The following is an 18,486-nucleotide window of genomic DNA, read 5'->3' as shown; positions in this document are numbered from 1 at the left end:
ATGACCCTCTTCTCACCATCACATACTACACAAGAGGAAAGGTCATGATCCAGGGGAATGAAGCCAACCTGGAGTCCTTTGAAGAGACATTCTCCTTGTTAAAAGCTGAGGTGGACACCAAGAGGATTAATGTCCCCTCTGACAGTGAAGATAATGAGAGCCCAACAGAGAACCCCACCACCTTGTCCATCTCTGCCCCTCCCACACCTGCCATCTCCACCAACCAGCTAAAGGAGAGTATGGCCCTGCTGGAGCTGGACTTTGCTGAATTCAAAGAGCTGACCCAGGCCAGATTGTCTGACAAGAGCCAAGACAACACTGTGCAGCAGCTTCATGAGGAGCTCCAGCAGCTCAAGAGAGACAGCCAAGCCTTGGCATCTGACCTCAGAGGAAGTGTAGAGGCACTAAAGCAGGAGAACAGTGTGCTCCGTGCTCAGTTAGCCAAAGTGAAGGAGGATGCTGAGAATAGAGAAAGGAGCTTAAGCAGGAAAGTCCAACACCTGACAGACCAACTCTCAGCAGTCCCCACAATGACGACTACAGAGACACAGACTCTCCCTGCCAGTGTCCCAAACCCCTGCCTTGACTCTGTCCCACCGTCTCTGCTCTGCACCAGTGTTAATTTTGACAGCAAATTCTGATTTAGTCTTAGTCTTAGTCTTTTGAATAACACACCATTTAGTTTTAGTCATATTTTAGTCATCTGAAATCTTTTAGTCTTAGTCTAGTTTTAGTTGACTAAATATCATAAGAGTTTTAGTCTTAGTCTAGTCTTAAGTCTTTTAGTCTTAGTCTAGTTTTAGTAGACCAAATATTAGCAGATTTTAGTTGACTAAATCTACAGTGGACTTAGTCGACTAAATGTTTCTCCAGAATTTCCGGTCATTGGAAGTATCCATCAGTCTGTTATGGAATGGTATTAAGGTTTGAATATGCAATACAGACACAGATTTAACGGTTGTAATACAAAACATGTATTTTATTTTATTCTTAATGTCAAAAACATGACGTGGCTTTTTCACGAAAGATAATCTCACATAAAATAAGCATCAGGCCTGCTCTCCCTGAAAAATATACATGCTCCCTGAAAAAGATATGCATTCTCCCTGAATGATATGCAATGCATATGACATTCTTTCGAGATGAAGTACAATATTATTGAAATAGATAACCACCTAATTCTGAATTTACTGTCTTCTACTGTCTGTGCAAAATCAAAAACATTAAGAAAAATAAAGTGCAATTCTCAAAAATAATAATAAAACTATTGGTTGTAATGCCATTGCACAAGGTATCTAAATACAGAAAATTCACTACTGTTAATGTTCACGTACCTCAAGAGAAGTTAAATAACTGCTAGGCTACAATGCCTTACAATGCCTTGCTACTCTGTGCAAAATCAACAAGATTTGAACAGAACAGATTAGTGCAATTCTCAAATGTAGAATAAAAGATGTATTGGCTGTAATGCCATTACACACACTACCAAAGAAATACTCCTTAATGTTCAAGGAAAAAAAAAAACCTGCTCTCTCAGCATTGAAAATACAGGTAAATATCTCATTAAACTAAAAAGCACACAACTCTGTAAGCATCATCTTCTTCTTCATCATCTGTTACTCTGTGCATTGTGTGCAAAATCAAAGAGATTTGAAAAGAAAAACAAAACATATGTAAAAGAAAATATGCATTGGTTGTAATGTCATTGCACACTAAAATGAAATATTCTTCTGTTAATAATTAAAAGAAGTATCAATGAGCTTAACTCAAGACAAGTGAATTACATGCTAAGCTCTAATGCCATTATTGCATGGAACAAAAAAATCTCTCTGCTCTCATATTAAACAAAAAACAAAACAAATACCAGATCAGTAACTTTCAAGTTGTGCATATACTACTACGGGAAATGCTGTAAATAGCAGTGAATACAACGGTTCTATTTGTTTCTGTTCATTTTAAGGAAAGCACTTCGCTTAAATGTGACCCTTCCTCTGTTGCACCGTCCTCTTGTGAGGTCACCTGTGATGCTGAATACCCTCTCTGCAAAAGCTTGAGAAGCTGGCATAGCCAACAAGTCTAACGCAAAAGGTTTTAAACTGTGATAAAAACTGTCACTCTTTTCCAGCCAGAAGTCTGTTCCTGTGTCCTCAGTGATGGGATGTGAAAGTTATTCCTTGTACTTGATGACCTGCTGCCTGATGCTGGTTGTGGAGGTTTTCTGTTTAGGCCTTGTGGTGCGGCATTTTGAGAGAAACCTAAACACAGGCTGCTTTGAGAATGGCGCTGCTTCTGGTTCCTCAATAACCTCTTCTTCTGCATCATCTTCAGACTGGTCCTCCTGTTTTGTGTGTGGGAAAGTGCATTTGACCACATAGTCTTCTGCCTGTTTCAGCAGTTCCTGGATATTTCCATCAGCCACATCAACATTAACAAGGATTTCACAGACAGTTGGGTTGACAAAGCAGGCAGCTGCTGCAAGTGGGGAGAACTTTTCATCGGTTGAATCCAAGAGGCAAGCAAAACGCTGGGTCAGATTTGATCTCATTTTCTCTGCAAGAGTGGCGAGGTCTCTGTACCGAGTGTTCTCTGCAAAGTCAGTTAGGTGGCTCAGCAGATCAAAGAGGGTAGGAACCACTAGGGACATAGATGTGGTGTCACTCTGAAGGGTTTTAGTGTGTTCCGCAAAAGGCAGCAGTAGGTCATGCAATGATGAAAGCTTTTGCCACTCACTAGTAAGCAAACTGTCCCATTCCATGTCATTTGTGATTTGACAGACTGCATCTTTGACTGTGATAAGTCATGTGACCATGTTGAATGTGCCAGCGTGTGGGGCAGTCATTTACAACAATAACACCACACTTGTCCAATAACCTCTGTGTTGCAACTGAGGACTTGTGAAAGAGCTTCATCACAGACCTTGCTTTATCAAGGACTCTTTTGACAGTCGTCTCTTTCTGCAACATGTGGACCACAAGTTGTATGGTATGCACCACACACGGTGTCCGGTCCATTTCCATGTCGACATGATGGTACCTAATAACAAGAAGAAAAGACAACCAAATAAGTCTAAACCTAATAAAGTGGCTGGTGTGTGTCTGTATATACTGTATATATGTAGTGTGTGGCAGGGGGAAAATCTTTCATGTGATAATTGACTGTCATGTAAAAGAATAAACTAAACATGGCTCACCACTGGTCATCAATTTCAGAGTCACTTTCCATCGTGGACCCAGGGGAGTTGTCCTCAGAGCTGGTTTCTTCTGCTGTGGTGTTTTTTTAAGGCTGCCACCATGTTACTCCCATTGTCCGTTATTACTGTCAGGATCTTCTCCTTTGGTATGGCCTACTCTTGCATACATTTGTCCACACATGCCTTAATAGACTGTGCAGTGTGTGGGTGAGCTACTTGTTCAAGGGCCAACAATATGTGTTAAGGTTTACTTTGTTCAACACAAAAGTAGCTTGTGCTTATAGCAAGGAATGAGGCTGTCAGTCCTTTTTTTGTCCACAAGTCAAGGCCAATGGATACTCTCCGGGCAGCAGCCAGTCTCTCTTTGAATTTTTGTCTTTCATGTTCATACTGTGTTTCAATCAAATTGCTCATTTTAGTTTTCTTTGGAACTGTTAGTCTCCTATCTACTATCTACATCATTAGCACAAAGTCCTCGTCTTCAATAGTGGTAAACCTGTGCGTCCAATCCATCTAGCTATGGCCTGCTCCTTGGTCTGTTGTTCCTTCGATTCAGTTTTGTACTTTGAAGAACTTAGGAGAGCTGTAGAGATGGCCTACTGCTGGGTTGCACTAGCAGCACTAGCTTTATTTCCACTTGGCCCATGGTCATCTTTGTCATCAGACGTCTTCTGTATCTGTGAGGGTGAATGAAGGGGGAATCAAGTTGTTATTTTTTTCTTTCTTGCCCAATCTCCTCAGATCTCTCCCTCTCTCTCTCTCACTCACTCGCTCGCTCGCTCGCTCGCACGCACGCACGCACGCACGCACACTCACACACACACACACCCTTTGTCCAGTCATAAACAACATCACAACATCTACTATAATAGTACACATTTGAATCAAATGATTTGATTCAATTTGAGGACATTGAATATTTATACTCACATTAATTCAGCGAGACAATCGTCTAATCAATACAGTTCAGAGGTGGTTTCCTTTAGCTTCTATTTTATTCCAAGTTTAGCGGAAACACAGTGGTTTATCTGATAAAATAACCTTAGCGTGTATGCTTACCTTCGCATGTATTTCTGGATGAGTCGTCTGTAAATGTCGCTTCAAGTTGGTGGTGTTTTTCCCAGTGATTTTTGCTCCACACGGTTTACAGACGGTCTTGTTGTCCTTGTTGTCATATGTGAAGTGTGACCAGATGTCAATTCTTTGTTTTCGTCCTAGACCTAGCTCTGACATTTCTGTTGTTCGTGAGACATGCCGTTGCCCTCGGACCGGGTGCACTGCAAAACGTTAGCGTGTTGCTAACGAGCGAAGTCAACTGAAATCAGCCAAAGCTGTCGTCCTCGAAACTGTGTGAAGTTGTGCAAACTCGTCTATGTTCTCCTCCTGTATAACTGCTTATATAGCTGCGTTTGTTTAGCTGTTGCGCCTGCATTTGCCGCGGCTTTTTAAAATGGCTCTGCTGCTTCTGCATAGATCAACCTACCCTCAAAAGATTCGCTCTGATTGGATTTCTTCCCAACTTGTCCCACAAAAAGAGTAGTTCTGATTGGATCTCTTCTCCATTCGTCCCGCCCTAACATTTTCGTCTCCTTTTTATTCGTTGACTAAAGTGTCAGTTATATTTCGTCATAGTCTTCGTCATTATATCTGACTTTTTATTTAGTTTTTATTTAGTTTTCGTCCGTGAAAAAGGTTCGTTGACGAATATTTTTCGTCATAGTCTTTGTCAACGAAATTAACACTGCTCTGCACCAAGCCCAACAACACCCTGGCAACTCCTGATACACCCACACAGCCAGCTGCAAACAGCCAGCTCTGTCCATCCCTGCTTCCCTCCACTCAGCCAGAAGAACAAGCTCCACAAGTGGTCCTGCTGGCTGACTCAAATGGGAAATTCCTGGACACAAACAAGCTTTTTCCTGGTAAAAAAGTGCTGTCGAAAAGCTGCAGCACCACAGGCCAGGCAATGAAGCTGTTAAAATAGGAGACCCTCAGGAGCCCTCAATGCCTGGTGATCCACACACGAACAAATGAAGAGGATGTGCCACCTTACCCAACATCCACCTGGCCCTCCACCCAACCATTGGCACCTGGGACCTCCATGATGGACATGAAGATCTTTGCAAAGACCCTTAAAGACACAGCCCTAGGACGCAGTCCTTCCACCCTCTCTTCTACTAGAAGCTTCAGAGACCATCCAAGACCACCTCCTCTCCATCACCACCCCAGGATCATCCCCCCTGCTGTGAGGAGACACAACAGCTCAGCCTGGACCTCCCACTCCCTACACGCCCACCACCTCACCACTGTGAAACACAACCAGAGGAGGCTACTTTCCCCCTCCTCAGTCCCTGCCCACCATCCCCCTTTACAGCATCGGCAGCAGAACTATGCAGCAGCACTTGACCCTCCCCACCCACAGCAGCGGAGCTATGCAGCAGGACCTGCCCCTGGTCCGCCTCCCCACCCACAGCAGCAGAACTATGCAACAGCACCTGCCCCTGGTCCGCCTCCCCACCCACAGCAGCAGAACTATGCAACAGCACCTGCCCCTAGTCCGCCTCCCCACCCACAGCAGCAGAACTATGCAACAGCACCTGCCCCTGGTCCGCCTCCCCACCCACAGCAGTAGAACTATGCAACAGCACCTGGCCCTGGTCCACCTCCCCACCCACAGCAGCGGAGCTATGCTGCAGCTGTAGCCCAGCCTACTGCCACAGTCCCTCCCCCTGGTACCTCACAGGTGTGGCATATCAAGATGCTGATTAGACAGCATGAATATTGCACAGGTGTGCCTTAGGCTGGCCACAATAAAAGGCCACTCTGAAATGTGCAGTTTTGCTTTATTGGGGGGGTCTGGGGGGGGTCAGAAAACCAGTCAGTATCTGATGTGACCACCATTTGCCTCACGCAGTGCAACACATCTCCTTCGCATAGAGTTGATCAGGTTGTTGATTATGGCCTGTGGAATGTTGGTCCACTCCTCTTCAATGGTTGTGCGAAGTTGCTGGATATTGGCAGGAACTGGAACACGCTGTCGTATACGCCGATCCAGAGTATCCCAAACATGCTCAATGGGTGACATGTCCGGTGAGTATGCTGGCCATGCAAGAACTGGGATGTTTTCAGCTTCCAGGAATTGTGTACAGATCCTTGCAACATGAGGCCATGCATTATCATGCTGCAACATGAGGTGATGGTCGTGGATGAATGGCACAACAATGGGCCTCAGGATCTCATCACGGTATCTCTGTGCATTCACAATGCCATCAATAAAATGCACCTGTGTTCGTTGTCCATAACATACGCCTGCCCATAGCATAACCCCACCGCCACCATGGGCCACTCGATCCACAACGTTGACATCAGCAAACCGCTCACCCACACGACGCCACACACGCTGTCTGCCATCTGCCCTGAACAGTGAAAACCGGGATTCATCCGTGAAGAGAACACCTCTCCAACGTGCCAGACGCCATCGAATGTGAGCATTTGCCCACTCAAGTCGGTTACGACGACGAACTGCAGTCAGGTCGAGATCCCGATGAGGACGAGCATGCAGATGAGCTTCCCTGAGACGGTTTCTGACAGTTTGTGCAGAAATTCTTTGGTTATGCAAACCGATTGTTGCAGCAGCTGTCCGGGTGGCTGGTCTCAGACGATCTTGGCGGTGAACATGCTGGATGTGGAGGTCCTGGGCTGGTGTGGTTACACGTGGTCTGCGGTTGTGAGGCCAGTTGGATGTACTGCCAAATTGTCTGAAACGCCTTTGGAGATGGCTTATGGTAGAGAAATGAACATTCAATTCACGGGCAACAGCTCTGGTGGACATTCCTGCAGTCAGCATGCCAATTGAACGCTCCCTCAAAACTTGCGACATCTGTGGCATTGTGCTGTGTGATAAAACTGAACATTTTAGAGTGGCCTTTTATTGTGGCCAGCCTAAGGCACACCTGTGCAATATTCATGTTGTCTAATCAGCATCTTGATATGCCGCACCTGTGAGGTGGGATGGATTATCTCGGCAACGGAGAAGTGCTCACTAACACAGATTTAGACAGATTTGTGAACAATATTTGTGGGAGTTCAGCTCATGAAAAATGGGAGCAAAAACAAAAGTGTTGCGTTTATAATTTTGTTCAGTGTATAACACAATGTAAAGAAGCCTATCTGGAACATTGGAAAGAAGAAACTGAAAGCCAAAGTAGATTAGTATGTTATCTAGCCCTAAAAGGAGATGATCAATTAGCAGAGTATCTCTCTACTGTCAGAGATAGAAAGCAGAAACAGATCCTCACTGAGTATAGGCTCAGTGACCACAAACTGACAATTCAAACAGGAAGACACGGCATGGCAAACAGGAAGACACGGCATGGGAACCAAAAGAAAACAGAACATGTGGTCACTGCTCGACAGGTGAAGTTGAGACAGAGGTGCACTTTCTCCTACGATGTACAACATTCAACGAAACGAGGAACATTTATTTTAACAAGTTCAACTCTGTAATCTCAGAGTTCAAAGAGCTGAACGACCTCTGAAAATTTAAAATACTCCTGGGAGAAGGAGACAGGGCATATCTTGCTGCCCAATATGTGTCAGCATGCCACAACCTGAGGGACAGTGAATGACCGACACACACACACACACACACACACACACACACACACACACACACCACACACACACACACACACACGCAGGCACACATACACACACGCAGGCACACATACACACACACTGTATATACTGTATATATAATTAATATAAATCAATCTTGGTGTTGTGTTGGTGTTCATGTTGTTATTTGTTTTTGGAGTGGAGTGTTTGGACAGATGCTTTGGCAACATTGTTGTTAAAACTTTCATGCCAATAAAGCCCCCTTTGAATTGAAAATTGAATTGAAAAATAGTAATGTTAGCCTCAATAAATATTCAAGAAACAGAGGAAAGACCACCATTGATATGGTTATAACTCAGTGTTTCTGCAAGTAGCATTTATCTCGGGTAGGTGGCGTTTCACACATCTCTGCTGTGAAGAGTGCAGGATGAGGCTGTATGAACAGGGACATTTTATTTCTCTTCTGTTACAGTGAACACAATGCATGCCCTTTCAGTAACTATTATCCTTATCTATCCATGTTATGGCTGACTAAAGTAACTTAACTATCCCTGAAAGCATGGGACGCTTTTCTATGACTGCAGCATAGTGCTGGTACCTCTTTCACACACCAGGAAAGACTCGCTCACCACAAGAAGTTTGTTAGACTACCCACAATGCCACCTTCCTTAAAGGGCACAGCACATTTGGGGGCAGAAAAGCGCTGGCTGTGTGCTCAGGAGTGCTGAGATGAAGCACTTGTGCACTGACAGAAAAAACGCATATGTTGGTTTTGATTGACAGCTGCTAATACTATGGCAATAACAGAGGGCTGATGACAGCTAATGACAAGCTCACAACACATAGGGTGATTAAAGCACAACACTCACCATCAACATTCAGTGTACAGACAATCTGCTCCCACAAATGGACTTCTCTGTCTCTGTTTCCGTCCGATGAAGTTCAGGATTGACACAACCAGAACATGCTTCCCCTCCATTTTTTGGATTACCAGGGCAACGGGTGACGAGTCCGACTGATCTAATAAATGATTGGCTGCCTGAAAAAAAGTAGTGATGACGCCACCAGTGCCTCTCTAAAAAGTTGAGAGTTTTTCAATTTGAAACAACTTGGAACAGCCGCATATGTAAGGCAGAGTGAATCGAAAAAAAAGATGCTAAGCGCAGAACTCTTTCTCTAGGTTGCTGCATACTGCCGCAGACGCTTGCCTCTCATAAGAAACAATTTAAAATTAAAACTGCAAGCAGTGATGAATGGGCCCTCGCAGTCCACACGCGTTGGGGCATGCTGCTGTCGGGGCTTGTTCCTGCAACAACTTCCATTGAGGAATCAAAAGTGAAGGCAGTCAAGCTGTTCTTTCATCATTTAGCAATAAAAACGCCACTTATTGGCCGATTTGCACCGAATTTTGCACAAACCGTCAAGGGGCCATGGAACACAATTAGCAAAAGTTTTATGGTAATGGGAGTGTATTTTGTCAAGACATGCAAGACTGTGTGTTTGACCACAATGTGCAGGAAATTGTTGTTCTATATTTTGGCCGTTCTTTGGACTATCACAATTCTTTTAATAACTTTTTGTCAGGAGTGTCCACAGATGCTGTGTGCAAAGTTTTGTGCAAATTGGTGAAATTGCCTGGGAGGAGTTCGAAAAAGTAGGTTTGCAACATTTCGCGAATTTGCGAATGGAAATTTAGCGCGAACGTGGGCGTGGCCTACATCACACAATTCAGCTGAATTCAGGGAACACGTAGATATAAGGTTTAAAAGTGTGCAACATATTATGTGGGAGTTATTTGCCAAAAACATTTTTGTCTTGATAATAGCGCCACCAGCTGGTCATTTTTGGTGTGTGAGTTACAGGGGCCAGTCTATACCACCCCTATCAATTTCATATCCATAAGTGTTATGGTGTGGGCACAGTGCCAAATATTAAATTAGACTGCCACCAGACCGCCACCTAGTGTCGGATCGGTAAAACCTTCGATGGATATCCTCAGGAGGGCATTGACAATTAAAGCTGCAAGCAGCGATGAACGGGCCCTCACAGTCCACGCGGGTCGGGGCATGCTGCTGTCGTGGCGTGCTCCTTACCCGGACCCATTGCCCCGTTATTGTGCGCGCATTATGGTGTGGGCACAGTGCCAAATATTAAATTAGACTGCCACCAGACCGCCACCTAGTGTCGGATCGGTAAAACCTTCGATGGATATCCTCAGGAGGGCATTGACAATAATTCTACCAAGTTTCGTGTTAATCCGAGCAACCGATGTGGAGATATAAAATATTTAAATTTAAAGAGTGCCACCTAGTGGTCATTGCCAAAAAATTTGCACAGAGCCTTAGGGGCTCATGGGGAAGTAGTATCCTGAGTTTCATGTCATTCGGACACACCAATCTGGAGATATGCAACACTTCCTGTTTTGACCCAAATCTACAGGAAGTTGTTATTTAATAACTTGAGTATTCTTTGGAATATCAAAATTCTTTTAATAACTTTTTGTCAGAAGTGTCCACAGATGCTGTGTGCAAAGTTTCGTGCAAATTGGTGAAATTGCCTGGGAGGAGTTCGAAAAAGTAGGTTTGCGACATTTCGCGAATTTGTGAAAAAAATGGTAGGCGGAAATGGGCCTATATGAGGAGATTCAGCACAATTCACTGAATGCGTGGATATAAGGTTTTTGAATGTGCGACAAAGTATATGGGAGCCAAAACGCACTTTCCTTGATTATAGCGCCACCTAATGGTGGAAATTCACAACAACAACAGATTATAAAAATTTTCGCCAGGTGTGATGTATATTCCAAGTTTGGTGAGTTTTGGGATATGTTCAGGCAGTGAAAAATGCGATCATTTGGGACAAAGAAAAAAAAAAGAATCACTACAAAAACAATAGGGACCTCGCAGGTTTCCTGCTCGGGCCCTAAAAAGTTGAAAAAAAAATGCTATGTGGACTCGGGTCCTTAGGCTGTGGGTGTAACATGGTACTATATCAATTCATGTAATTGCCTTGATAGACAGAGAGGGGCTTTGTTGGAAGAAGTCTTCAGATTTCCAATGAGCGCTGCCTTCTTCCCCTCTGTGCCCAGTCAGGCTGTCCAGACAGAGCGCCTCGCTGCATGATGCTCTGTGCCTGGCTCATGATCTGCGGCGATTATTTTGCCATCTGAAGAAATCTGACATGAAAACACACTGAAATTTAGAAATAGTATCACTGATGTCTGTGATCATGTTGTACATATGAATCCTTAGAGCTGTGCAGCATCACACAGGCTGCAGACATAAAAAAACCCTTTCAGCAGATCCTCACACAAGTCTTTGGTCCCTTTAACTTCATTGCTTATCCACAAATTACACATTACAGATTATACGTTATTTATGATGTTTATTGTAAAGATGCTTAAGGGCTAATTAGAAAAGCACAGATGACTTAAAGATATTTTATGTGCTTGAAATTTTACATGTAATAAACACTAATATGACATCTTTTTACTGTCACTCCCACATGTCCACGACATAACCTTCTTTGACTTAATGCATTATAAAGTCATATGATCTGCTACTTCAGTGCAAGTTAACAACTAATATTACTGGGACCTCAACAACAGATTGTACATGAGCATTTAATATCCAGAAATTCAAATCATAAACTCTACCACTAACTACCTCAGTGACAAATCGGCCATATTTCCACACCTTGACCAGACACGGTACAGCCATACACCAGGTTTTGACCTAGTCTTGTCTAAGGGTAACTCCACCAATTTTCCACATTGTGTGTATACAGGTCTTGGGGAATACTGCATGTAATCTGATAAACTGCCTCCAGTAATGTCACTCACTAGCCCTTTTCACACAGAGACTCTGCATTATCGCGGCAGCAGTTCGCCAATTCTTCGCCATTGTTTGTTCACACAGAGCCAAGCAGCTCCAGCGTAAAGACACCAGTGTGTAATTCACACAGCAAGCTGGCGCTGCGGCTCCAAAGAGGCGTGACGGTACACGTCATGAAGATGACGTCTGTGTGTTTTTTTTCAACGTGTGTCCCCCGGTGTCCAACTGTTAATCTAAACATGTACCCACTGACTGTTTCTAATCATATGATGCTGTTATAATGTGTTGTGATTGAGATCCTGACCCATCATGCATCCTGGAAAGTGACAAAGTTACGTTTTTCACTCTAAATTACATAATTACATAATCTCCATCAGTAAACAGGACGCTGTTTGACTCTCTCACTCGTGGGGAGGGAGGCTGTTTTCTGGGGGAAGTTCACTGAAGTCTCAGTCGGGAGGGCTGACCATCGCTGTGATTTTTTTCACCGTGACAAACACTTGGTGAGTTAAAGTTTTTTGCTGGGGACAGATGCTGTTTTTTGGGCAGAAATGTGACAAAGAGTCGGTAGGACAGACAGGAGGACAGAGGCTTTTCCACGTATAACTGCGGTATTTGTTTCCTTATATAAGTTGCCAAAAACACTACCAGTTACTACGTTACTGTTGTTTGGTCCTGTAACGTTGCTTTGTGGGTTGAAGTGTGGGTCATTTCTCTTTTATTTGATGAGTGAAGGACCTGTTTAGTTATCAGACTGTCAGATCGACACGCCCCCGCTCCATGCCGCCGGCTTATCCATTCACGCTGGTTCGGTTCGCCAATACTGCACCTCTGATACTCCCTCTGATACTGGGGCATCTGACTAAGTTGCATTGTGGGTAATGTAGGCATCAGGTTTTGAAAAAATGTGTGGAATAAGGAGGACATATCTCTGTTCTGCTGTGTCGATTTAGATTATTTGTCTTTGAATTGTCCATAATAAGTTCAACAGTGTTATAGGAGTGCAATGTTAGACCAGTGGACTGCTTTTTAATATCTGGTGCCTGCATTACCCACAATGCAACTTAGCCACTGAGTGACATCACTGGAGGCAATTTATCAGATTAAATGCAGCTTCCTCTGGGGCCACAAAAAACTTTATACCACCTTTTTTTTAAAATATGCATTAGTACTCCCCAGGACCTGTAATCACACTTAAATGTATAAAATTGGTGGAGTTACCCTTTAAGTAAATGTACTAATACCACACTTTAAAAATTCTCTGTTACATAAAAAGTCAAAGCATATTAGTATAAACAGGAAAATGTATTTAAAGTATAAAAAATAAAAGTTCTCAATGCAGGAAATGCCCCCTCTGACTATTAAATTATTAAATGTTATTCCATTAGATTAATATTACTCATTAATATTATTATAATGTATTTTACTTTTGCAATTGGGGAGGTGGAACTAATTTTAAACTACTTTCATGGGACTGCAGCTAATGATTATTTTCATTATGGATTTATCTGTTGATTTTCTCCATTTATCAATTGATTGAGTGGTGTGTAAAATTATGAAAATGGTCAGAAATACTCTCACAGTCCAAAGTAATCAAAGGAAAAGCAGCAAATCATCCTATTTGTGAAGCTGGAACCATGAAATGTTTTTAAATGAAAAATTACCATTATCAAAATAGCTGTCAATTAAATTGAAGTAAGAATATGACCTGTTTAGACCCTGCCCCTCAAAGAATCTGAATCAGGAATCCTTAAGAAACGGAATTGATAAGTGTAACTGGTATCAGAATCGTTCAGATCCAGATGATAGCCACCCCCACAGATGAGGGTTTGGGATTTTTGGACGTTCATTCAAACTGAAAACCTGCAGTAGTCACTGCTTTCCGTCTGCCACGGCTCACACACAATGCCGCACGCTATGTTAAAGACCTTGTCACAAATCACCCCTCGAGTCCCGCAGCCTCTTGTCTGTCGCTCTGGACCTGATACCAGCACCCTTAATCCCCACCACCCCTGTCCTATCACCATCTCAACCCCACCAGTGTCTCATCAGCACTGTTCTAATGGGTGCACAACCATGGCCATGCAGCTCAGTCTCTCTCAAGACAACAACTCTCACTCTCTACTTGCCATAACGATGGACAACTTGGACAGCTTTATTAACCCTGCTGCCTCTCAGTTTGACTTCTGATCCTCAAACAGCGCAAAGACTCCAGCAGCCCATTAACACACTTTACTTTCCTCTTGTTTTACTTAGTGGTGCGTACATGTTTTTTCTGGTAGTGTGGTGATGAGTGTGCGATATTGAAGTATTGAAACTTGATCTGAAGAATGTGACAGAAGCTCAGGAGACCAAAGACATTTTTTCTCATGAACATGTGGAGTGACTTGTGTGTAAGATTTTCATTCTCAAGGAAAGTTGTACTGAACCAAGCAGTAATTTTAAGGCATCTGTATAACCAAAACTAAAGCAGAACTTTCTGACAACCTTATAATGTGATACTTTTTTGGTTTCTGTTTTTATTTGAAGTGCCCTCAGTAATTTTACATTATGAACTGAACTGAACTGAACTGAACTGAACTAAAATATATTTAAAGGTGAGTGTAAGTGCAATATCCTATCCTGATTGTCTCTGATAATTGCCACATTGTATTTAGGTAATATCCTTTAATTATAGTATAGATTAAAAATATGCACATGTTATTTCCTAAATCAAAGTTAGACATGCAGTGTTGCAGCAGCAACGTCGATATATATGTATATATAATTCACAAAAGAGAGGAGGGTCGGTATAAAGAAAAATGTCACACAAATCCTAACAAACCATTGAATATACACTGTACAATGATAGTGCCCCATAATAGTTTCTCAACGCAAAACCACGGAAACCATTACATAATATTCCATTGATAATAATAACATTCATTATATTAACATATTAACAATTAAACCATATGTCATGACACTCCAAGGGTTGTCTGAACATTGTACAGACCAATTATCAGTACATGCCAAATACTTTCTTTTAAAGCTGCAATAACAACTGCAGTTAGAATACATAAAAGTGACATTGCCCTCAGGACAGCTGAGTAGATGTGAGTGGTAAATGGATGTAAGGTACAACAACACTGTTCTTGTCAAATACTGCCATCTTCTGACAAGGCAGAAACACAAAAATCTGAGTCTTTGATGAACACTTTTTGTGACTTCTCTCTTCTGAACTCAGACTAGTTCAAACAGTGTTACTAAGCAGTAGGTTTGCACACGTACGTGTTCTAACGGTGTACAGTAAGACAGGTTCTGTTTGCTATTCTTCTGTAAGTGGACATGATGTTGCTACTGTATAGTGATACTTGCTGAATGTTACCATTTTATGCATTGTAAGCTTCCAGTAAGGATGCAGTGTGTGGATGTTTGCACACATGACACTATCATCCCTCTCATGTGTCCCTTTGAACATTCCCCCCTTGTTCTGCCAACATGGCCCCTGCAACATCCTCTTTTTTATTTTTTGCTTGTCTGAGGCCCGAGAGACAGGGAAAGATAATTGTCTCCTACACACACCCACTCATTGTACACGCACATTTCATTTACAGTGAGCTAATTCCTTGCGATCCGTGGCCTGAGATCTACTCTTGTGGAGAGAGCAGTAAACTAAGCCTCGGTACTGACAGATATCCATATCCCTGCTCTATCCTCCCCTGTTCCTCCTCCGTCCCCCCTCTGTTTCTCCTTCCCAGCAGAGTCAGCAAAGCCCCTCACTGTGCTGCTAGCAGCCCACATGGCTCAAAGTGAGGCTCACAGTGAGGCTCACAGTGAGGCTCAGCTGAGGCTTTGGCTGCAGCCACTGCTAGAAGAGATGAACTTAGAGTACAGCTGTAGCCTGCCTATGATTTTAGGGTTGAATAAATTGCTATTCTTTATTCTAATTGTTGTTATAATTTAGTAAAGAAGTGCATAATTGGCATGAGCAGCAACATTAAATTTACAGCACCCGCCTCAAAATCCTTAGACAGTAAATGTAAGGAAAAGGAACATTACTTTAAAGTCACAATTTATATCCCTCAAACAAATTGAAGAAAAGGTTTGCAATCAAGTGGTTAACAAAAAGAAGAAAAAATCACCCAATGCCATAAGTAACTTTTATTTTCTAATAATGGAATGATAAAATTTGAGATGCATTTTGGTGTAACACCTTCAGCAGAACATATACTACAGCTGTGGGCTCTCTTTTTTAAAAGACATATAATGCAATTAACAGGAAAAACAGTTTGACCTGTAAGAAGATCCTTGCTCACTGCATATAAACTAGAACAGCACTGAGTAGAGCCCAATCCTCAACCAAGGCCCAAAAGTCCCCTTTAATTCAGTCAAGCCTAATCCAGTATAAATAAGACATATTTAAAACTGACACATCCAGGTTTTTATTTTATATTTTTTTCGTTAAGATCCATGCATTATTCCCTGAGAAATTACTGAAAATGTCCAAAAACATCCTATCTCGCAATGTTAAAGATGGTGAGAAAAAATTCCTGGATCCACACCAAAAGTTAATGTTGTCTATTCTGGGCCAAGACTCATCCTGAAGTCAAGTGTGGTGGAAATCTGTTCAGAAGTTTTTGTGTAATCCTGCTGACGAAAGCAACCAACTGACTGTGTGAGAACTTAACCTCCTCGGCAAAAGGTAAAAATGGAAATAAAGAAGACATAAAGCTATAAAAATAAAGTTGAATAATAATAAAGTAAAAATAGTAAAATAATAAAAAAAGAGTCATTAATATGATAAAACAACCCAAATAGAAACATTTTTAAAGAATGAAATCTTTGTAATAAGCAGGGTAAACCTCCAGAGAAAGTGAGGAACAAGTTGGACACAAAAGTAGTTGAGTTGAGTGATAAACCACTTAAAACCAGTAAACCTCAACATAATGTTGAGTGTAGCTTTTTCTGTGTTCCTAGCTCAGTGGTTTTGTTTATGAGATTTGTACTATACTTTTCTTTTTTTTGTCATTAGTTGGCAATTAAATGCAGTAGTTATTTCTCTTTTTTACAACTTGATTGCTGCCTGTTTCCTGGATTTGTTTTGGTGAACCAAACACATCATATCATAATAAAGAGATCATATTTGTTGCATTTTTGGAAAAGATCCCAATAAGCCTATAAATGTTTTCCATACATTACTCTTGTTCACACTAGCTGTGTAGCTAATGCTGGAAACAGAGCAGCCTGGCTGAAAGGTGATCGTGTGCTATTCAGAAGATGAACAGGTGAACAAACTCATTTTCTTCTGTGACCATGGAAAACAGCAGTCCCTTTGTTTGGTTTCTAAAGATGTATCGGCCCACGTGCAGAGTGCTGCTTTAGACCTTTTTGTGTCTTGCACGCTTAAAAATGAAATGCTCTTCTGCTCACTCTCACTCACGCCACATCGTTGATTCTTGTGACCAGAGTTTGATGTTACTTTACTGCCTTATGTGCAGCTGGTTCAACCCCCTGTTGACTTCGCCCACATACCCTCAGGCACACACACGCACACACATTGAGCCTCTCCTTTCCTCAGTGTTATTTTAACAATGCCCCCAACCCCGTCTTTGAACACTGCTTGTATGGACTTTGTGCCAAGAGAAGGATTAGTGTTTTATATCACTTCTGACATTCTGCTGGATCCCCCTGTGGCTTCAGTTTCTGTCTCTGGACGATGGATGTTTTCAGCACAACTTCAACGGTTGTTGTCGCCCTCGCCTCTGGAGGGATTTTGGCATTGCTTTGTCTCAATGGCTTCTACCACGCATAAACCAGTTCCAGTTAAGCAGCTTCTGACTGTACTGTCTGCACTCCAGGTCTTCACAACAGCTGCCAATCATTCAAATGTTTGATATGGCCTTAGAATGATATCACCATGTTTTTAGGCCATGTCATGATATACGATATAAACTTCGATATTTTGAAATCCTCTCAAAAGCTCCTCATAAATACTAGGACTGGGTGACAAAATCAAATATTTAGATATTTTTGACCAAATACCTCAATATCAATATTGCAACAATACTGCAGGGATGACTATTAGTACTTTGACAAAATATTAACACAATGAGATTCTTGATCAATAATGTGGGTAAAGGCTAGTATCAGAAGAAGCAGAACAGTCTGGTAAGTTCAGAAAATGACACCACTTTACTATAAAGCAGTCTTTAAAACCAGGAAGAGATGACTCTTAAGTCATATCACCATATGATACTCAAAATCTAAGACCATATATAGTTTCATATCATGATAATGATATAATATCTGTCTCAAACATTTGCTTCATGGGTATTTTCCGAAGAAGAGCATCGTCTTTTATCTACCGTCTACCATTAATCACATGCTCGCTCACTTTAAACCTTGAGCTGCCCATCTCTCCACATTATCAGAGTCTTCATGTTGACAGGCTGTATTGTTGTTCTGCTTGGAAAATCCTCATCTGCATCTCTCTTTCTCCGTCTCTCCGTCCATCCCTCCACTCCCCTCTCTTCCCCCTGTGCTTATTAGTTAATGAATTGCTGCTCCTGAGGGTGATGGGAAAAGAAAACAGGCTGGCTCCAGGCAGATAGCTGGCCAGCCACTCGGGTTTCAAAAACACTGGCTCCTGTTGCTCTGACAGCCAATTTGTCCCAGCCTGCCTCCAACAAAAGGCCACATCTGGTCATTAGATCCCAGGGTTTGAAGGACAATGTGGATAGACCATACTAGATTTGTCTAATTTTGTTTATGAGTTGAGCTGTTGGAGCTGTGTGCTTGGTTACTGAGTTAACTAACAATCATTACCCCCACTTTTAACATAGCTCATAACTCAAACACTCAAAC

At 42.3% G+C, this 18,486-nt stretch overlaps 1 protein-coding gene across 2 annotated transcripts in view; it reads left to right on the top strand.

The window, feature by feature from the left end:
- The window catches only part of gbf1 (golgi brefeldin A resistant guanine nucleotide exchange factor 1), a 163,254-nt gene that overhangs the window by 87,428 nt on the left and 57,340 nt on the right, over positions 1-18,486 (top strand). The window lies entirely within an intron of this gene.

Source organism: Pagrus major, chromosome 15 (genome assembly GCF_040436345.1).
Source record: "Pagrus major chromosome 15, Pma_NU_1.0".
Classification (NCBI taxonomy): domain Eukaryota; kingdom Metazoa; phylum Chordata; class Actinopteri; order Spariformes; family Sparidae; genus Pagrus; species Pagrus major.
This window is presented reverse-complemented; position numbering and strand designations above follow the sequence as displayed.